The sequence below is a fragment of the Pan troglodytes genome, chromosome 1 (assembly GCF_028858775.2).
Source record: "Pan troglodytes isolate AG18354 chromosome 1, NHGRI_mPanTro3-v2.0_pri, whole genome shotgun sequence".
Classification (NCBI taxonomy): domain Eukaryota; kingdom Metazoa; phylum Chordata; class Mammalia; order Primates; family Hominidae; genus Pan; species Pan troglodytes.
Window position 1 is genome coordinate 27,141,227 of NC_072398.2, and position 22,800 is coordinate 27,164,026.

Sequence of the window (22,800 nt, forward strand, 5' to 3'; positions counted from 1 at the left end):
TTTGATTATGTCTTTGGGATCATATTGTAAAGTCATGTTTCATCTCCTGTTACAATTCTTCAAGGAACTGCTACAGGATCTTGATCCCACTTGTTTAAAATTTCAACTGAAAGTTCTGCTGTTATTTGCAGCTAACCTGGGTACAACAGTTTTGGCACTCATTGAGTGGAAAGTTTGCTCAATTTTAATTTTTCACTCAGAATTGTGTAAGGTGAACCAGCTGTCTACATTGTTGGCTATTGTCAGTGCTGTTAATTGTCAGTCTTCCTCCGTTAGGGCATGAACAAGATTACTTTTTTCCTTCCAAATTGATGTAGATGGTCTGCCGTTGCAGGCTTCATCTTCAACATCATCTTGTTTCTTCTTAAAATAAGTTATCCATTTTTAAACTGCTGATTCATTTGGGGTATTGTCCCAATAAACTTTTTATAAAGCATCACTAATTTCATCATTCTTCTACCCAAACTTCATCATAAATTTGATGTTTGTTCTTGCTTCAATTTTAGCAGAATTCATGTTGCAATATAGGAGTCCTTTTCAAATGGATGCCTTATCCTTCTCAGTGCTTCAAATTAGATTCTGTTCAGGCATGTTATAACAAGTTAGCACGAGTTTACTTTTGTGCCGAAAATGTTTGAAATCCACACATCTATTTTTATATATATATAAAATACACATTTTCCGTGAACTTTTTGAAGACCCCTCATATAAGCTAACATTTTCTTATTATTTTTATTTTACATATAAGTTCTTAGGAGTTAATTTTACAAATTTATTTTTAGGTAACAGAGACTGTGACAGGATTTTAGAAATATTTAATATATAGCCAATGATGGAAATAATGACAACGGAGACTGTGCATCTCCTCATTGTAAAGCAAAGCTGAGGACTTCTTTACATTTTAAGACAGCTGTATCTTTTTAGGTGAAATATAGAGTTGTTTCACTGTTGCACAGAAGTGTAAATATGTATAGAAGGGTGTACGTAGAGATGGTGGAGCCAAATACTTTACTGTGCCAGTTGTCAGCTTATTTTCTTTCAGCTCCAACTCCATCCTTCATTCACTATTCTGTGGATAATGCAGCTGGACCCTGCAAATATTTCTTCTAAGTCAGGTGACATAATGTTAAGCTTTGTCAGTAGAAGGTATTGGTGGAATACTGCAGGAGGAAGGGGATTCTCTTTCTGATTCCAGTGTGTTTGTTTCATCAACCTCCTTCAGCATACCTGGTTTCTCCAGCACCCAGTTCTAGCAGCCCAGGAGCTTCTCCAGAACTTGGTTCCTACAATACAGGTAGCTTTTCTAGTATACAGATTTCACTGCAAATGGCAGCCAGCAGCACCTAGCAGCCAGCAGCTTTCCTTGACACCTCTTCAGGCAGCTTTGTAGCAAAGTATTGCCAGCAAGATGCATCCTGCAGACAGTTTCCTGAGTTTGGAATTCCCTACTCTTTACCTCCAAATATTCCTATCCTTTAATTCCCACCACAAAAGTCACCTCCACAAAGTCTTTCCTGATCCTTCCAGTTAGAGTTCATTCCCTTCTTTTCTGAATGGCCACAGCTTTTTCATGTATGTTCACTTTCTAGTCTATGTCATACTTATTTGTCTACTTATCTGCTTGAGCACAGTAAAAACTGAGAATTTAGCAGAATTATTTGGAAATGGCTGGCAACCACTAAATAGTGGTTAATGAATGAATCAGTTAATATGGAATGATGCTGTGTTGGCACAATAAAGGAGTAGCTCTGAATACAGAGGGACTTTTTCGAAATAGTGAGATATGTGAGGACTGGAATAATACAAGTAAGTTTTTCTGGCGGAAGGATATATGGGATTTGGGGAGGCAGAGGGGAGGGAGGGCTGGGATACGATCCCTGGTGTAGACACAGCATGAGCAAAGGCATGGAGGTGGTGTGGTAGAGAGTTGTCATGTGTTCCAGGGACAAGGAGGAGATTGGCTTAGCTGGAGTGAATGTTGGGGATAGTGAAAGTTTAGATATGGAGGAAGTGTACACCTTGGAGGATGATGTGGAATGTTTTATGAGCTGAATAATCCAAATCTTCCCTAGCTGCTCATATATTTTACCTGAAGTGTGCATTCTTTACATCACACACACACACACACACACACACACACACACACGGAAGGAAAAGGAAGAAGGGATTGCCACTACTTTACCTACCATTCTCCCATTTCAGGGTAGGGAAAATTTCATAAAATGGATTATCTCTCAGGTTCTTCCAGATGGATGTGGTCAAAGGCAGATGCTGTGTTTACAGGTCTCACTGAATGATGATGCAAATGTCTTGGACCCTCTTGCAAAGGTCTTTATTCAGGGAGAGAGTTCAAGAATATTGGTTGTGGTCTTCAAACAAAATTTGTAAAATTTTTGCTTATTGTATGAGAAAAATATAACTGTAAAGCCATCCAAGCCAGTAACTGGGGTCACCTTTTTCCACGCATGCATGCAAAGCTGGCTCAAGACTGACCCACCTTGTCCTATGCTATGACATCAGGACGGTGGGGTCATCAGTTGGCTCATTCCCTAGTATCAGCAGATGGATAGGGGATGGAAGGTAATAACATTGTCTCATTTGCTTTATCTTATGTGAGATACACACAAATTGAAACAGATGTCTCCTAGGATCTTACAGGCCATAACAGACCCTTCTCTAATTGGTCATACGTTGTTTGTAAAATTATATTCAATATCTAACCCTGAACATAATGCCTGTGACTTCCTTTTATTTTCCAAGGGCAGATTCTTATAAGAAAATTCTGTGGAAAATCATCTCCCAACATTGGCAATACCTGCTTCCCCCCTTTCCTCACCCTCTCAAAATGTGAAAATCATAAACATCGTTAGGATATCCCTTTAGGGAGACTGCCTTTAGAAGTTGAGGAGTCCAGAATCAATTACTGGATCACTGGTTTTCAAATTTGTCAGATTACAGAGAACCTGAGAGTCATGTTAGTATTAGGGATTACTAATGTAGATACTTTTAGTTCCTTATGAAGTGTAAAAATTTTCTCAGCTGAAAATATGACTATAGTATTCATATATTTATCTAGTAGGAAACTATACACATATTTTTATTAACAAAATAAATAGCTATGATGACAGTGGCAAAAACCCCAAGCTGCCCAACTAGATATGATTAATGACTTCCGAGCTTTTCAATTAATTTCATATATATATATATATATGTATATTCTTATAATGTTATCTGCCAGGAGCTGCCACCAATCAAACAATGGCAAGTGTAGAAGACTAAATAAATAAAAGTAGGAGAAAAGCCTAAAATTGAAAAGAAATTAGCCGTGAATTTAATTTTTCTATGATTTAGAAAAAGGCTACCATTACTTAATTTTATCAACAGAATACTTCTGCTTTGGGGAAGACAAACATTCCATGGGAGACAAATCTAAGAACCTCTGGAGTATGCAATAGTTATCACAATTTCTTCATTACACTAATTTCAGAATAAATGTGGTATATTAAAGACAGATTAATTTGGCAGCAGTGTTCAAGATGAATAGGAGTTGGTAGAGAAAAATAAGTCATGGTGCATAGGAAGCCATTGCAGTGTCTAAGTGTGAGGAAATAGCTTCTGGATGAGGTAGGTGACAGCCCAACTGGGGGAAAATGTGTGTAAGAATCATCACAAAAACAGAAATGTGAGGACTTGAAGAGTCATTCAGTATAATAGATGATGAAAATGATGGTCAAGTTTCTAGTCTGAGTAAGCAAGAAATGAACTAAAAATAAGTAATTTGGGAGAGGAAATTTGAGGAATTAAAGTGAATGCATTCAAAAATACTTTTTATTTGAAGTGATGGTGTTAAAACTAAATATAAAACTTTAAAAATATAGTAATGTTTAACAACCACATAAAAAGATGCTCAACATCACAAAGCATTAGGGAAATGCAGATCAAAACCACAGTGAGACTTCTTCATACTCATTAGGATTGCTACTATTAAAAAAAAAAAGAAAGAAAGAAAAAGAAAACAAGTGCCGGCAGGGATGTAGAAAATAGGAACCCTTGCGCACTATTGGTGGAAATGCAAAATGGCACAGCTTCTACAGGAAAGAGTATGACCATTCCCCCAAACATTAAATGTTGAATTACCATATAATTCAGCAATTCCACTTCTGGGTATATACCCAAAATAATTGAAAGTAGGGTCTCAAAGAGATTAGTTTTATTTTTATTTTTTCAGTTAGGGTCTCATTGTGTCACCCAGGCTGGAGTGTAGTGGTGTGACCTCTTCTGGTCAAACTATCCTCCCACCTCAGCCTTCCTAGTAATTGCGATATGCCAACATGCCAAGCTATTTATTATTATTATTATTATTATTATTATTATTATTATTTGTAGAGATAGGGTCTCACTTTGTTGCCTAGGCTGGTCTCAAACTCCTGTGCTCAAGGAATCCTTCTGCCTCCCAAATTGCTAGGATTGCAGGTGTGAGCCACTGCACCTGGCTCTCAAAAGGTTTGTACACCTGTGTTCATAACAGCATTATTCGCAACAGTCAAAAGATGGAAGCAACCCAAATATCCAATGAAGATGAATGGATAAACAAAATGTGGTCTATGCATACAGACAGAATATTATTCAGCCTTAAAAAGGAAGGAAATTCTGACACATGCTACAACAAGAATCAACCTTAAGGACATTATGCTTAGTGAAATATGTCAGTTACAAAAAGACAAAAGTTATGTAAATTGGCTTACATGAGGTACCTAGAGTAGTCAAATTCATAGAAACAGAAAGTAGAATGGTGGTTGCCAAAGCCTTGGAGTTGGTGGGGGAGAATAGGAAATTGTTATTTTCTTAGTATGGAGTTTCAGATTTGCAACATGAAAAAGTTCTGGAGCTTGGTTGCTCACCAATGTAAATATACTTAACACTACTGAACTGCACACTTAAAAATGGTTAAGATGGGCCAGGCATGGTGACTCATGCCTGTAATCCCAGCACTTTGGGAGGCCGAGGCAGGAGGATCGCGAGGTCAAGAGATCGAGACCATCCTGGCCAACATGGTGAAACCCCATCTCTACTAAAAAATACAAAACTTAGCTGGGCATGGTGGCATGTGCCTATAGTCCCAGCCACTCAGGAGACTGAGGCAGGAGAATCGCTTGAACCTAGGAGGCAGAGGTTGCAGTGAGCTGAGATCACACCACTGCACTCCAGCCTGGTGACAGAGTGAGACTCCGTCTCAAAAAAAAAAAAAAAAAAAAAAAAAAGATTAAGATGGTAAATTTTATGTTATGTGTAGTTTATCACAGTTAAAAAAGTAAAAATACAATACTGTAGTGTTGTGAAAGGAAGGAAAAATTATACTTAAGGTTAGCAAAGGGTTTTAGATGAAGGGATTAAAGGCTTATTGATACCTAGGGCTCTATTTTAGGAAGCAGCCACCTGGCGGCAGGAATTTTAGAAGGACTATCTCTAAACTTCATTAAAACCTTTTAAGGTAGGTATTATTTTACTCATTTTAAAAGATGGGACAGGTGACACTCAGAGAGACTTAATAACTTGACTAGAACCCACAGCTGGCCAATGATAACACCAAGCTTTGGGCTGCATAGGATATGGTGTCTCCGGGTACCATGTCTCTACTGAAGGAAAAAAAGAGCTGAAGCCTGAGCTCAGAAAAGCTACAAAAATGTATAGGCACAGGAGGGAGACAAAAGTCAGAAAATATTTAGCAGAAAAGTTAGGTTAGGGAGAGAGAGAGGCTGGGGAGCAGAAAAGTGCAAGGTAGTAGGAGTCTGAGAAAGAATTCTGGGGAAGCAATTTTGGTCTGTACCTGCCTATTTTCATGTAATTTCTTATCATACTACCTTTGTACTTAATTACTCCAATTTTGTTGAGAAAAGCAAGCTAGATGAGCCTCATTTGCTTTAATTCTGCTTTACTATGTTGTTCACTGTTTCAAAGGCATGTTTTAAAAAATCACTCTGTGCTGCTTTCTATTTAATTCTTTATTTGATTGTTTGATCCCACTGCAAATACTCACTGTAGGTGTCACTCAAAATATGTTCTCACTGAATTATCTGCTGGACTACCTTAGAAAAAAACAAATTTACCCAAGTTGGATTCTGCATCTCCCTTTCCCATGACCTGTCCCTTCCATTACCCAATAAGCGTATGTGCATATACTTAACCACCCACACTCCCAACCACACACACACACACACACACACACACACACACACACGCCATGATGTATCAGATGTCTCCATGTCTATTACTCCTTAGTAATAAAGGACATCAATTCTTCCAAACCCTTGGCTTTCATTTAGAGATTTCAATTATTATATAGTAGATATTGAATAAGATGCCATCATCATCATAGGTGTCAGGCCTCTGAGCCCAAGCCAAGCCATCACATCCCCTGTGACTTGCACTTATACGCCCAGATGGTCTGAAGTAACTGAAGAATCACAAAAGAAGTGAATACGCCCTGTCCCCACCTTAACTGATGACATTCCACCACAAAAGAAGTGTAAATGGCCGGTCCTTGCCTTAACTGATGACATTACCTTGAAGTCCTTTTCCTGGCTCATCCTGGCTCAAAAAGCACCCCCACTGAGCTCCTTGCGACCCCCACTCCTGCCCGCCAGAGAACAAACCCCCTTTGACTATACTTTTCCTTTACCTACCCAAATCCTATAAAATGGCCCCACCCTTATCTCCCTTCATTGACTCTCTTTTCGGACTCAGCCCGCCTGCACCCAGGTGAAATAAACAGCCATGTTGCTCACACAAAGCCTATTTGGTGGTCTCTTCACACAGACGCACATGAAATTTGGTGCTGTGACTTGGATTGGGGGACCTCCCTTGGGAGATCAATCCCCTGTACTCCTGTTCTTTGCTCCGTGAGAAAGATCCACCTACGACCCTCAGGTCCTCAGACCGACTAGCCCAAGGAACATCTCACCAATTTTAAATCAGGTAAGCAGACTCTTCTTACTCTCTTCTCCAACCTCTCTCACTGTCCCTCAACCACTTTATCCTTTCCACTCTTCAATCTTTCCCTTCTCTTAATTTCAATTCCTTTCATTTTCTGGGAGAGACAAAGGAGACACGTTTTATCCGTGGACCCAAAACTCCGGAACCGGTCACGGACTGGGAAGGCAGCCTTCCCTTGGTGTTTAATCATTGCAGGGACGCCTCTCTGATTATACACCCACGTTTCAAGGGTGTCAGACCATGCAGGGACGCCTGCCTTGGTCCTTCACCCTTAGTGGCAAGTCCCACTTTTCTGGGGAAGGGGCAAGTACCCCAGCCCCTTCTCTCCATGTCTCTACCCCTTCTCTGCTTTTCTGGGAGAGGGGCAAGTACCCCTCAACCCCTTCTCCTTCACCCTTAGCGGCAAGTCCCGCTTTTCTATGGGGCAAGAACCCCCAATCCTTTATTTCCATGCCCCAACCTCTTATCTCTGTGCCCCAATCCCTTATTCCCGTGCCCCAACCTATCTCTGCACCCCAATCCCTTATTTCCACGCCCCAACCTCTTATATCTTTGTACCCCAATCCCTTATTTCTGCACCCTGACCTCTTATCTCTGCACCCCAACCCCTTTTCCCACTTTTCTGGAAGGTAAGAACCCCCAAACCCCTTCCCTCCATATCTCTACTCTCTCTTTTCTCTAGGCTTGCTTCCTTCACTATGGGCAACCTTCCACCCTCCATTCCTCCTTCTACTCCCTTGGCCTGTATTCTCAAAAACTTAAAACCTCTTCAACTCACACCTGACCTAAAACCTAAATGCCTTATTCTTCTGCAATGCCGCTTGACCCCAATGCAAACTCGACAGTAGTTCCAAATAGCCAGATAATGGCACTTTGAATTTTTCCATCCTGCAAAATCTAAATAATTCTTGTAAAATAGGCAAATGGTCTGAGGTGCCTGACGTCCAGGCATTCTTTTAAACATCAGTCCCTTCCTAGTCTCTGTGCCCAGTGCAACTCATCCCAAATCTTCCTTCTTTCCCTCCCGCCTGTCCCCTCAGTACCAACCCCAAGCGTCACTGAGTCTTTCTAATCTTCCTTTTCTACAGACCCATCTGACCTCTCCCTTCCTCCCCAGGCTGCTCCTCACCAGGCCGAGCTAGGTCCCAATTCTTCCTCAGCCTCTGCTCCTCCACCCTATACTCTTTTTATCACCTCCCCTCCTCACACCTGGTCTGGCTTACAGTTTTGTTCCGTGAATAGCCCTCCCCCACCTGCCCAGCAATTTACTCTTAAAAATGTGACTGGAGCCAAAGGCATAGTCAACATTAATGCTCCTTTTTCTTTATCCCAAATCAAAAGCGTTTAGGCTCTTTTTCATCAAATATAAAAATCCAGCCCAGTTCATGGCTCGTTTGGCAGCAACCCTGAGATGCTTTACAGCCCTAGACCCTAAAAGGTCAAAAGGCCGTCTTATTCTCAATATACATTTTATTACCCAATCTGCTCCTGACATTAAATAAAACTCCAAAAATTGGAATCTGACCCTCAAACCCCACAACAGGACTTAATTAACCTCACCTTCAAGGTGTGCAATAACAGAAAAAAGTTGCAATTCCTTGCCTCCACTGTGAGACAAACCCCAGCCACATCTCCAGCACACAAGAACTTCCAAACGCCTGAACCGCAGCAGCCAGGCGTTCCTCCAGAACCTCCTCCCCTAGGAGCTTGCTACAAGTGCCAGAAATCTGGCCACCAGGCCAAGGAATGCCCACAGCCCAGGATTCCTCCTAAGCCGCGTCCCATCTGTGCGGGACCCCACTGGAAATCGGACTGTTCAACTCACCTGGCAGCCACTCCCAGAGCCCCTGGAACTCTGGCCCAAGGCTTTCTGACTGGCTCCTTCCCAGATCTTCTCGGCTTAGCGGCTGAAGACTGACACTGCCCGATCGCCTCGGAAACGCCGTAGACCATCACGGACGCCGAGCTTCAGGTAACTCTCACAGTGGAAGGTAAGCCCGTCCCCTTCTTAATCAATATGGAGGCTACCCACTCCACATTACCTTCTTTTCAAGGGCCTGTTTCCTTTGCCTTCATAACTGTTGTGGGTGTTGACAGCTAGGCTTCTAAACCTCTTAAAACTCCCCAACTCTGGTGCTAACTTTGACAATACTCTTTTAAGCACTCCTTTTTAGTTATCCCCACCTGCCCAGTTCTCTTATTAGGCTGAGACACTTTAACTAAATTATCTGCTTCCCTGACTATTCCTGGACTACAGCTATATCTCATTGCCGCCCTTCTTCCCAATCCAAAGCCTCCTTTGCGTCCTCCTCTTGTATCCCCCCACCTTAACCCACAAGTATAAGATACCTCTACTCCCTCCTTGGTGACCTATCATGCACCCCTTACCATCTCATTAAAACCTAATCACCCTTACCCCACTCAACGCCAATATCCCATCCCGCAGCAAGCTTTAAAAAGATTAACACCTGTTATCACTCGCCTGCTACAGCATGGCCTTTTAAAGCCTATAAACTCTCCTTACGATTCCCCCATTTTACCTGTCCTAAAACCAGACAAGGCTTACAAGTTAGTTCAGGATCTGCGCCTTATCAACCAAATTGTTTTGCCTATCCCCCCTGTGGTGCCCAACCCCGTACACTCTTTTGTCCTCAATAACTTCCTCCACAACTCACTATTCCGTGCTTGATCTTAAAGATGCTTTTTTCACTATTCCCCTGCACCCCTTGTCCCAGCCTCTCTTTGCTTTCGCTTAGACTGACCCTGAGACCCATTAGGCTCAGCAAATTACCTAGGCTGTACTGCTGCAAGGCTTCACAGACAGACCCCATTACTTTAGTCAAGCCCAAATTTCATCCTCATCTGTTACCTATTTTGGTATAATTCTCATAAAAACGTACATGCTTTCCCTGCTGATCGTGTCCGATTAATCTCCCAAACCTCAATCCTTACAAAACAACAACTCCTTTCCTTCCTAGGCATAGTTAGTGCGGTCAGAATTCTTACACAAGAGCCAGGACCACACCCTGTAGCCTTTCTGTCCAAACAACTTGACCTTACTCTTTTAGCCTAGCCCTCATGTCTGCGTGCAGTGGCTGCCACTGCTTTAATACTTTTAGAGGCCCTCAAAATCACAAACTATGCTCAACTCACTCTCTACAGTTCACATAACTTCCAAAATCTATTTTCTTCCTCATACCTGATGCATATACTTTCTGCTTCCCGGCTCCTTCAGCTATACTCACTCTTTGTTGAGTCTCCCACAATTACCATTGTTCCTGGCCCGGACTTCAATCCAGCCTCCCACATTATTCCTGATACCACACCTGACCCTCATGACTGTATCTCTCTGATCCACCTGACATTCACCCCATTTCCCCAAATTTCCTTCTTTCTTGTTCCTCACTCTGATCACACTTGATTTATTGCTGGCGGTTCCACCAGGCCTAATCGCCACACACCAGCAAAGGCAGGCTATGCTATAGTACAAGCCACTAGCCCACCTCTTAGAACCTCTCATTTCCTTTCCATCATGGAAATCTGTCCTCAAGGAAATAACTTCTCAGTGTTCCATCTGCTATTCTACTACTCCTCAGGGATTATTCAGGCCCCCTCCCTTCACTACACATCAAGCTCGAGGATTTGCCCCCACCCAGGACTGGCAAATTAGCTTTACTCAACATGCCTGAGTCAGGAAACTAAAATACCTCTTAGTCTAAATAGACACTTTCACTGAATAAGTAAAGGCCTTTCCTACAGGGTCTGAGAAGGCCACCGCAGTCATTTCTTCCCTTCTGTCAGACATAATTCCTCAGTTTAGCCTTCCCACCTCAATACAGTCTGATAACAGATGAGTCTTTATTAGTCAAATCAGCCAAGCAGTTTTTCAGGCTCTTAGTATTCAGTGAAACCTTTATATCCCTTATGGTCCTCTGTCTTCACGAAAAGTAGAATGGACTAAAGGTCTTTTAAAAACACACCTCACCGAGCTCAGCCACCAACTTAAAAAGGACTAGACAATACTTTTACCACTTCCCCTTCTCAGAATTCTGGCCTGTCCTTGGAATGCTACAGGGTACAGCCCATTTAAGCTCCTGTATAGACGCTCCTATTTATTAGGCCCCAGTCTCATTCCAGACACCAGACCAACTTAGACTGTGCCCCCCCGCAAAAAAAACTTGTCATCCCTACTATTTTCTGTCTAGTCATACTCCTATTCACCGTTCTCAGCTACTCATACATGCCCTGCTCTTGTTTACACTGCCGGTTTACACTGTTTTTCCAAGCCATCACAGCTGATATCTCCTGGTGCTATCCCCAAACTGCCACTCTTAACTCTTGAAGTAAATAAATAATCATTGCTGGCAGGACTATGACGAATCTCCTTAAGCACTCTCTAATCAGATATCCTGAGTCGCCCCAATTCTTAGACCTTTTATACCTGTTTTTCTCCTTGTCTTATTCCATTTAGTTTTTCAATTCATACAAAACCGTATCCAGGCCATCACCAATCATTCTATACGACAAATGTTTCTTCTAACATCCCCACAATATCACCCCTTACCACAAGACCTCCCTTCAGCTTAATCTCTCCCACTCTAGATTCCCACACCGCCCCTAATCCCGCTTGAAGCAGCCCTGAGAAACATCACCCATTCTCTCTCCATACCACCCCCCAAAAATTTTTGCCGCCCCAAAACTTCAACACTATTTTATTTTTCTTATTAATATAAGAAGGCAGGAATGTCAGGCCTCTGAGCCCAAGCCAAGCCATCACATCCCCTGTGACTTGCACTTATACGCCCAGATGGCCTGAAGTAACTGAAGAATCACAAAAGAAGTGAATATGCCCTGCCCCACCTTAACTGGTGACATTCCACCACAAAAGAAGTGTAAATGGCCCATCCTTGCCCTAACTGATGACATTACCTTGTGAAAGTCCTTTTCCTGGCTCAAAAAGCACCCCCACTGAGCACCTTGCGACCCCCACTCCTGCCCACCAGAGAACAAACCCCCTTTGACTGTAATTTTCCTTTACCTACCCAAATCCTATAAAACGGCCCCACCCTTATCTCCCTTCGCTGACTCTCTTTTCAGACTCAGCCCGCCTGTACCCAGGTGAAATAAACAGCCATGTTGCTCACACAAAGCCTGTTTGGTGGTCTCTTCACACAGATGCGCATGAAAATAGGTACTAGTAAAAATGAAAAGATGCTGCCAATTATAATTATGACATCATCAAGAGATGTTAAAATATAAGCACTTCGTATGTAAAGTCAGTGAAATATGCTTGTATAAAACTTTAATAACAAATATATTAAAATACGTTCACCAATTGCTTAATATAGATTCACAGATGGACTAAAAGATCCAACATTGTATTTTGCATTCAAAGATAGGAGCTCCAGTTTTGCTCTAGGCCACAAACCACCCCCTCTCTGCTCTCCTCTCCTCTCCAACCAATGCTTCCTGGCCCTCCACAAAAACTTGGAGAGGCCAGCTCTAGGTGGGAGATGATCTACAGGGTGTTGACGAAAAGAGTAGAACTCTGTAAAGTATTTGAAGAGGTTTATTCTGAGCCAAATATGAATGACCATGGACTGAGACACAGCCCTCAGGAGGTCCTGAGAACCTGTGCCCAAGGTAGTCTGGGCGCAGCTTGTTTCTATACATTTTAGAGAGGCATGAGACATCAATCAAATACATTTAAGAAATGCATTGGTTTGGTCCATCGAGGTGGAAGAGCTCAAAGGTGGGGGGCCTCCAGGCTATAGGTGAATTTAAATATTTTCTGGTTGAGGATTGAGTTTGTCTGAAGACCTGGGATAGATAGAAAGGGAATGTTCTGGTTAAGATAAAGACTGTGGAGACCAAAGTCTTTTTGAAGTGTTATAGTGGCTGTCCTTAGAGACAATAGGTGACAAATGTTTCCTATTCAGATTTTAGTTAATCTCTTTAGGATTGGGAGAGTCTGGAAGAAAAAGATGTAGCTATGTCAATAGAGATTCTTTACAGATGCAAATTTTCCCCTACAAAGAAAAGTTTTGCAGGGCCATTTCAAAATATGGCAAAGAAACATGTTTTGGGGTAAAATATTTTGATTTTATCTTTGTCTCCTAATGTTATGCCAGAGTCAGGTTGGAAAGTAAATCATTATATATGGGGTTAAATAAAACTCATCTAATGAGAATTTATGATTTGTAGGGCATGACTCCCCAGACCCCTTAGATAGGAATTCGGGCAAGATAAAAAAAAAAAAATCAGAGTTTAGTCCTCAAGGGCTAGAGATCACTTACCTTACTCTCACCATCCTGGTTTAGATCAGTGATTTCCAGCTACCCACGTGGATTTCCAGAAGCATTTACTTAATTCTTCCATACCACCCTGAACATTTTAGCTCTTTTCTTGCCTGATCATAAACATTTCTGACCCCCTCATCCATGTTAATTTGTGTTGTTAATTTATTTTTCGCTTAAGAAGATAAATTTTACTTTAGATTCAGATGTTTAATGGAGGCACAGAGCCCTGATACTCCCATTATAAGCCTTTTCTCATTTACAAATGACCTCATTTACAAGTTTCATTTATAAATTACAAGTTTTTATTTATAAATTTCCTCCTTTATAAGTTTCTTGCGCATCCATGTGAAGAGACCACCAAACAGGCTTTGTGTGAGCAACATGGCTGTTTATTTCACCTGGGTGCAGGCGGGCTGAGTCCGAAAAGAGTCAGCGAAGGGAGATAGGGGTGGGGCCGTTTTATAGGATTTGGGAAGGTAATGGAAAATTACAGTCAAAGGGGGTTTGTTCTCTGGTGGGCAGGGGCGGAGGTCACAAGCTGATCAGTGGGGGAGCTTCTGAGCCAGGAGAAGGAAATTCACAGGGTTAATCACTCAGTTAAGGTGGGGCAGGAACAAATCACAATGGTGGAATGTCATCAGTTAAGGCGGGGCAGGGCCTTTTCACTTCTTTTGTGATTCTTCAGTAACTTCAGGCCATCTGGGTGCATACGTGCAAGTCACAGGGGATGTGATGGCTTGGCTTGGGTTCAGAGGCCTGACATTCCTGCCTTCTTATATTAATAAGAAAAATAAAACAAAATAGTGTTGAAGTGTTGGGGCGGTGAAAATTTTGGGGGGGTGGTATGGAGAGAGAATGGGTGATGTTTCTCAGGGCTGCTTCAAGCGGGATTGGGGCGGCGTGGGAACTTAGAGTGGGAGAGATTAAGCTGAAGGGAGGTCTTGTGGTAAGGGGTGATATTGTGGGGTTGTTAGAAGAAACATTTGTCATATAGAGTGATGGGTGATGGCCTGGATACGGTTTTGTATGAATTGAAAAACTAAATGGAATAAGAGAAGGAGAAAAACAGGTATAAAAGGACTAAGAATTGGGAGGACCTAGGACATCTAATTAGAGAGTGCCTAAGGAGGTTCAGCATAGTCCTGCCAGCAAAGATTATTTATTTACTTCAAGAGTTAAGAGTGGCAGTTTGGGGATAGCACCAGGAGATATCAGCTGTGATGGCTTGGAGAAACAGTGTAAACCGGCAGTGTAAACAAGAGCAGGGCATGTATGAGTAGTTGAGAACAGTGAATAGGAGTATGACTAGATAGAAGATAGTATGGATGACAAGTTATTTGGGGGCACAGTCTAAGTTGGTCTGGTGTCTGGAATGAGACTGGGGCCTAATAAAAAGGAGCGTCTATACAGGAGCTTAAATGGGCTGTACCTTGTAGCATTCTGAGGACAGGTCTGACTTCTGAGAAGGGAAAGTGGTAAAAGTATTGTCCAGTTCTTTTTAAGTTGGTGGCTGAGCTTGGTGAGGTGTGTTTTTAATAGACCATTAGTCTGTCACTGAATACTAAGAGCCTGAGAAAATGCTTGGCTGATTTGACTAATAAAGGCTGGTCTGTTATCAGACTGTATAGAGGTGGGAAGGCTAAACTGAGGAATTATGTCTGACAGAAGGGAAGAAATGACTGTGGTGGCCTTCTCAGACCCTGTAGGAAAGGCCTCTACCTAACTAGTGAAACTGTCTACTTAGAATAAGAGGTATTTTAGTTTTTGTGACTCGGGGCAAGTTGAGTAAAGCTAATTTGCCAGTCCTGGGTGGGGGCAAATCCTCGAGCTTGATGTGTAGAGAAGGTAGTGGGCCTGAATAATCATTGAGGAGTAGTAGAATAGCAGATGGAACACTGAGAAGTTATTTCCTTGAGGATAGATTTCTACAATGGAAAGGAAATGAAAGGTTCTAAGAGGCGGGCTAGTGGCTTGTACTATAGCATAGCCTGCCTTTGCTGGTGTGTGGTGATTAGGCCTGGTGGAACCGCCATCAATAAATCAAGCGTGATCAGGGTGAGAAACAGGGAAGAAGGAAATGTGGGGAAATGGGATGAACATCAGGTGGATCAGAGAGATGCAGTCATGAGGGTCAGGTGTGGTATCTAGAATAATGTGGGAGGCCGGATTGAAGTCTGGGCCAGGAACAATGGTAATTGTGGGACTTAACAAAATGTGAGTACAGCTGAAGGAGCCAGGGAGCAGAAAGTATATGCGTCAGGTATGAGGAAGAAAATAGATTTTGGAAGTTATGAGAACTGTAGAGAGTGAGTTGAGCATAGTCTGTGATTTTGAGGGCCTCTAAAATTATGAAAGCAGTGGCAGCTGCTGCACACAGACATGAGGGCTAGGCTAAAAGAGTAAGGTCAAGTTGTTTGGACAGAAAGCTACAGGGTGTGGTCCTGGCTCTTGTGTAAGAATTCTGACCGCACTAACCATGCCTAGGAAGGAAAGGAGTTGTTGTTTTGTAAGGGATTGAGGTTTGGGAGATTAATCGGACAAGATCAGCAGGGAGAGCAAGTGTGTTTTTACGAGAATTATGCCGAGATAGGTAACAGATGAGGATGAAATTTGGGCTTGATTGAAATGGGGTCTGTCTGTGAAGCCTTGCGGCAGTACAGCCCAGGTAATTGCTGAGCCTAATGGGTGTCAGGGTCAGTCTAAGTGAAAGCAAAGAAAGGCTGGGATGAAGGGTGCAAAGGAATAGTAAAGAAAGCATGTTTGAGATCCAGAACAGAATAATGGGTAGTGGAGGGAGGTATTGAGGATAGGAGAGTATATGGGTTTGGCACCACAGGGGGGATAGGCAAAACAATTTGGTTGATAAGGTGCAGATCCTGAACTAACTTGTAAGGTTTATCTGGTTTTAGGACAGGTAAAATGGGGGAATTGTAAGGAGAGTTTATAGGCTTTAAAAGGTCATGCTATAGCAGGCGAGTGATAACAGGTGTTAATCTTTTTAAAGCGTGCTGCGGGATGGGATATTGGCGTTGAGTGGGGTAAGGGTGATTAGGTTTTAATGAGATGGTAAGGGGTGCATGATCGGTCACCAAGGAGGGAGTAGAAGTATCTTATACTTGTGGGTTAAGGTGGGGGGACACAAGAGGAGGACGCAAAGGAGGCTTTGGATTGGGAAGAAGGGCGGCAATGAGATATAGCTGTAGTCCAGGAATAGTCAGGGAAGCAGATAATTTAAAGTGTCTCAGCCTAATAAGGGAACTGGGCAGGTGGGGGGATAACTAAAAAAGGAGTGCTTAAAAGAGTATTGTCTAAGTTGGCACCAGAGTTGGGGAGTTTTAAGAGGTTTAGAAGCCTGGCCGTCAATACCCACAACAGTAATGGAAGCAAGGGAAACAGGCCCTTGAAAAGAAGGTAATGTGGAGTGGGTAGCCTCCGTATTGATTAAGAAGGGGACGGGCTTACCTTCCACTGTGAGAGTTACCCGAAGCTCGGCATCCGTGATGGTCTACGGGGTTTCTGAGGCAATCGGGCAGTGTCAGTCTTCAGCCTGTAAGCCAAGAAGGAGTCAGTCAGAGAGCCTTGGGCCAGAGTTCCAGGGGCTCTGGGAGTGGCTGCCAGGTGAGATGAACAGTCTGATTTCCAGTGGGGTCCCGCAGAGATGGGACACGGCTTAGCAAGAATCCTGGGCTCCAGGCATTCCTTGGCCTGGTGGTCAGATTTCTGGCACTTGTAGCAAACTCCTGGGGGAGGAGGTTTTGGAGGAACCCCTGGCCACTGCGGTTCAGGTGTTTGGAAGTTCTTGTGTGCTGGAGATGTGGCTGGGGTTTGTCTCACAGTGGAGGCAAGGAGTTGCAACTTTTTTCTGTTATTGTACACCTTGAAAGTGAGGTTAATTAAGTCCTGTTGTGGGGTTTGAGGGCCAGATTCCAATTTTTGGAGTTTTATTTAATGTCGGGAGCAGATTGGGTAATAAAATGTATACTGAGAATAAGACGGCCTTTTGACCTTTTAGGGTCTAGGGCTGTAAAGCATCTAAGGGTTCCTGCCGAATGAGCCATGAACTGGGCTCGGTTTTTATATTTGATGAAAAAGAGCCTAAATGCTTCTGATTTGGGATAAAGAAAAAGGAGCATTCACCTTGACTATGCCTTTGGCTCCAGCCACCTTTTTAAGAGTAAATTGCTGGGCAGGTGGGGGAGGGGTAGTCACTGAATGAAACTGTAAGCCGGACCAGGTGTGAGGAGGGGAGGTGATAAAAAGATTATAGGGTGGAAGAGCAGAGGCTTAGGAAGAATTGGGACCTAGCTCGGCCTGGCGAGGAGGGGAGAGGTCAGATGGGTCTGTAGAAAAGGAAGATTAGAAAGACTCAGCGATGCTTGGGGTTGGTACTGAGGGGACAGGCGGGAGGGAAAGAAGGAAGATTTGGGACGAGTTGCACTGGGCACAGAGACTAGGAAGGGACTGATGTGTAAAAGAATGCCTGGACATAAGGCACCTCAGACCATTTGCCCATTTTATGACAAGAATTATTTAGACCTTGTAGGATGGAAAAATTGAAAGTGCCATTTTCTGGCTATTTGTAACTACTGTCAAGTTTGTACTGGGGTCAAGTGGCATTGTGGAAGAAAATAAGATGCTTAGATTTTAGGTCAGGTGAGAGTTGAAGAGGTTTTAAGTTCTTAAGAATACAGGCTAAGGGAGAAGAAGGAGGAATGGAAGGTGGAAGCTTGCCCATAGTGAAGGAGGCAAGCCCAGAGAAAAGAGTAGAGACACAGAGAAGGGGTAGGGGTTTCTTGCTCTCCAGAAAAGCAGAGAAAGGGTTGGGGCATGGAAATAAGGGATTGGGGCACAGAGATAAGAGGTCAGGGTGCAGAAATAAGGGATTGGGGCACAGAGATAAGAGGTCAGGGTGTGGAAAGAAGGGATTGGGTGTTCTTGCCCCTTAGAAAAGTGGGACTTACCGCTAAGGGTGAAGGAGAATGGGTTGACGGGTACTTGCCCCTCCCCCAGAAAAGCGGGACTTGCTGCTAAGGGTGAAGGAGAAGGGGTTGAGGGGTTCTTGCCCCTGCCCCAGAAAATCAGAGAAGGGGTAGAGACATGGAGAGAAGGGGTTGGGGTACTTGCCCTTCCCCCAGAAAAGTGGGACTTGCCGCTAAGGGTGAAGGACCAAGGCAGGCGTCCCTGCATGGTCTGACACCTTTGAAACGTGGGTGAACAATCAGAGAGGCGTCCCTGCAATGATTAAACACTAAGGGAAGGCTGCCTTCCCAGTCCGTGACCGGTTCCGGAGTTTTGGGTCCACGGATAAAACGTGTCTCCTTTGTCTCTACCAGAAAATGAAAGGAATTGAAATTAACAGAAGGGAGAGATTGAAGTGTGGCACCAAGATTGAAAGGAGAAAGAGGTTGAGGGATAGTGAGGAAGGTTGGAGAAGACAGTAAAAAGAGGCCGCTTACCAGATTTGAAATTGGTGAGATGTTTCTTGGGCTAGTCGGTCTGAGGACCTGAGGTCGTAGGTGGATCTTTCTCACGGAGCAAAGAGCAGGAGGACAGGGGATTGATTTCCTAAGGCAGGTCCCCCGATCCGAGTCACCGCACCAAATTTCATGCACATCTGTGTGAAGAGACCACCAAACAGGCTTTGTGTGAGCAACATGGCTGTTTATTTCACCTGGGTGCAGGCGGGCTGAGTCCGAAAAGAGAGTCAGCGAAGGGAGATAGAGGTGGGGCCGTTTTATAGGATTTGGGAAGGTAATGGAAAATTACAGTCAAAGGGGGTTGTTCTCTGGTGGGCTGGGGGGGGGGAGTGGGGGCACAAGCTGCTCAGTGGGGGAGCTTCTGAGCCAGGAGAAGGAAATTCACAGGGTTAATCACTCAGTTAAGGTGGGGCAGGAACAAATCACAATGGTGGAATGTCATCAGTTAAGGTCGGGCAGGGTCTTTCCCTTCTTTTGTGATTATTCAGTTACTTCAGGCCATCTGGGCACAAGTCACAGGGGATGCGATGGCTTGGCTTGGGCTCAGAGGCCTGACAATAAGTTGTCTCATTGTAAAATAAGGTTAATAATAAATAATAATAATAATTCACATTGTAATTACAAGCATTCAATGAAATGGTACATATAAAGCGCTTAGCACAGTGCTAGGTGCATGTGGCTAACACTCAATTAGTGGTAGAGATGATTAATAATATTGTTACCCTGAAAGTAACAGAACTAAACAGAAAACTGGGGAAACATTTTCAGGGCGGTCATGCTTGTGATGTCTCCTTGACTTGTGTAAAATATGAAGACGTTTCCTCTGCGTTCCTGAACTGTTGGGGTTTTGTTTTCTGTGCCCCAATAGGAATATTGCCTATTTCTCAGTGTTGTGCAGATTTTAAAAGATAACACAGGCAAAGAGCCTGACAAAGAATAGGTGCTCAGAACACATTATTTTATCCTTATTTCCTCATTGGATTTACCCTTTGAGCTGCCTGCTCAAATCATGGTATTGACAAAATGAGTCAAACTCTGTAAAATATTTCAAGAGTTTTATTCTGAGCCAAATATGAGTTTCCATGGCCCATGAAAGAGCCGTAAGAGATCTTGAGAACATGTACCAAAGGTAGTCAGGCTACAGTTTGGTTTTATACATTTTAGGGAGACACAATACATTAGATGTCGATCTAATTTATTAATTAATATACATTAGATGTCGATCACTACTTTTAAGATGACATGGGTTGCGTCTGGAAAGGTGGACAAATCAAAGGTGTGGGGGGACTTCCAGGTCTTAGGTGGATTCAAAGATTTTCTGATTGGCAATTGGTTGAGTTTATCAAAAGGCCTGGAATCAATAGAAGAGAGTGACTGAGTTAAGATAAGGGGTTGAGGAGACCAAGGTTTTTATTATGCAGATGAAACCTCTAGGTAGCAGGCTTCAGAGATAATAGTAAATGTTTCTTATAAGACTTAAAAAGGTGCCAGACTCTTAATTCTCTCCTGGATCAGGAAAAAGACCTGGAAAGGGAAGGGGATTCTCTATAGAATGTAGATTTTTCCCACAAGAAACAACTTTGCAGGGTCATTTCAAAATATGTCAAAGAAATATATTTTGGGGTAAAATACTTCTATTTATTTCAGGGCCTGCCATCTGTCATGTTGATATCTTACTGCTACAAAGAGTCTGTTTTGTCAGTCTTAAAGTTGCTGTTTGAATGTAAATGCTGGTCAGATGTGCCTGAATTCCACAGGGAGGAAAGTGTAATGTGACATGCCTGACCACCTATTCCCATCATGGCCTGAACTAGTGTTTCAGGTTTAGTGTTTTAGAAGGCCCTTGGCTGAGAGAAGGGGGTCCATTCCGTTGGTTGAGGGACTTAGAATTTTGTATTTGGTTTAATGATGGCAATTTGATTTCTATGTCCTAATTTGTTCTCTGAGATGGGGTTTCCACTTGGCTTCTTAATAAGATTCATTTAGTAGTCTCTAATTTGGTTGGAGACATTTCTTTCATTTTAACTCTCAGGAGCATTCTTTCTAGACTATTGGGTATCTCAAATGGCTTAAAATGTCAGATTTGGGCCACAGGAATGTATTCTCTGTTTTTTTATCAGAAAGTGGATGACACATGTTTGCATGTCAGCAAACTCTCATTATTAAAAAGTTCCCTCTGTCCTTTAGTCTTTGACTGTCATGAGCAAGGAGACCTTTGGCCAGGGTAATAAAGATGACTAATGATGGGGCTCAGGACATACTACCCCAAATACGCCTTTTTGGCCTAAGGATTATTTTGAACTATTTTGGGAAATAGCAAACACAGAGAAGCTTTGAAAACAAATTAGTTTTGAAAACAGTTACGATTTCATAAGATAAATTTACATCTGTAAAGAAAACCTCCATTGTAAGGGTGTCTCCTTTCTGCATCAGAAAGAAAAGAAGAACTAATTCCCTAGAGAAGGCATCAACTTAAATCTAGTTATCAAATATTATGCTTCTTTAACGGTGCTTTTCCTGGCCAACTTTTCTTTTTCTTTTCTTTTTTTTTTTTTTTGAGACAGAGTCTTACTCTGTCACCCAGGCCAGAATGCAGTGGCATGATCTTGGCCCACTGCAACCTCTGCCTCCTGGGTTCAAGCAATTCTCCTGCCTCAGCCTCCTGAATAGCTGGGATTACAGGCAACCACCACCACGCCTGGCTAATTTTTGTATTTTTAGTAGAGATGGAGTTTCAACATGTTGGCCAGACTGGTCTCGAACTCCTGACCTTGTGATCTGCCTGCCTCAGCCTCTCAAAGTGCCGGGATTACAGGTGTGAGCCACCATGCCCAGCCATGGCCAACATTTCTTAATTGCATCATTCCCCTCAGCCTTCTCTCTTTGTTTCAGAGAAGGATAGTACTTAATGGTGAGGTCTAGGATAATTCTTTGAGATCTGCTGCAGAGATTTACTCATTTCTCTGGGTTGTCTGCCATAGGTACACATTTTATCAGAATTCTGTTTGTTTTTCTCTTGTTAATTTGTCTTTTTTACAGAGAAGCTCAGAAAAAACTCATCAAGGTGAAAGAGAAAATTTATTGTTTTCTCCCCTACACTTTCTGGAACTTGGGCTCTGAGGCTGCTCTGGCTTAATCAGTCAAGCATCTGGGTGCTGGGTCTGAGTTCAAATCCTGATCCTTCTTGCTGTGCAAGCTTGGGAGAACGATCTCACCAACCTTGCACAGGTACTGCCCATTTAAGATGTAGACCATAGTCCCTTTATTACAGGACCTTGTATGGATTAAATGAGTTACTGGGTGAAAAGCACTGAGAAGAGTGCCTGTCACAGAGTAACTGCTGTTATTGCAAGTAAAGAATCAGAACAATGCTAAATTCACAGTCAGCCTGGGAAAAATGTCAAAAGGAGTGCACATGAATGGTCAATGGACCAAAGACCCTTAGATTTGATAAAGATGTGAGCTTTGTGTCTTATTTCCTAATGTTAAGTAAAAATTATGAAAGGCTATTGTTTTGTATTAGGCCCCAACAGACCAGACTAAAAATCAAAATGGAGTCACCCATGCCAAAGTTCCATATCACCAAACTGAAAATAAGTTGTTATTTCATCTTCCCCAAAATCAGGACAGCAATAACAGCCAATGTTCCAAGCAGACCAGTTTCTGTCTTTAATGAGCAGGATAACGAAGTTCCCTCTGTTTTAATCCTTATAACAAAAGTAACCCGACATAACCTAATGCTAACAAATCTGTTATTTCTCTATTGTTCTGTTTCCTTGTTCTCACCTTGTAAGGGAGGTAACTTTCAAAGGACCAGTCCACATTTTGTTCTTTGCTTCTGGTTTCTTCAACCCCCTCTGTCTATGAAATGAATCCCCTCTGCTCAACTCTTGGGACACTTATTCTATTTTATGGAATGAGACATTGCCCAATCCTAGAATTGCAATAAAGCTAGTCGAGATCTTCAAACTAAACGTGTAATTTTGTCCTTTGGCAAATCTGGTGACCACAAAGGAAACTGAAGGAGACTG

At 42.8% G+C, this 22,800-nt stretch overlaps 1 long non-coding RNA gene across 1 annotated transcript; it reads right to left on the reverse strand.

Annotated features, from left to right (window-relative positions):
* Positions 1–230: 230 nt before the first annotated feature.
* Positions 231–18,986, reverse strand: LOC129136066 (uncharacterized). Its single transcript, XR_008537352.1, has 3 exons — positions 18,749–18,986; positions 2,187–2,330; positions 231–579 (listed from the first exon to the last, which is right to left on the reverse strand). It is a non-coding gene; the product is annotated as an uncharacterized LOC129136066 (long non-coding RNA).
* Between the last annotated feature and the right edge of the window lie 3,814 nt (positions 18,987–22,800).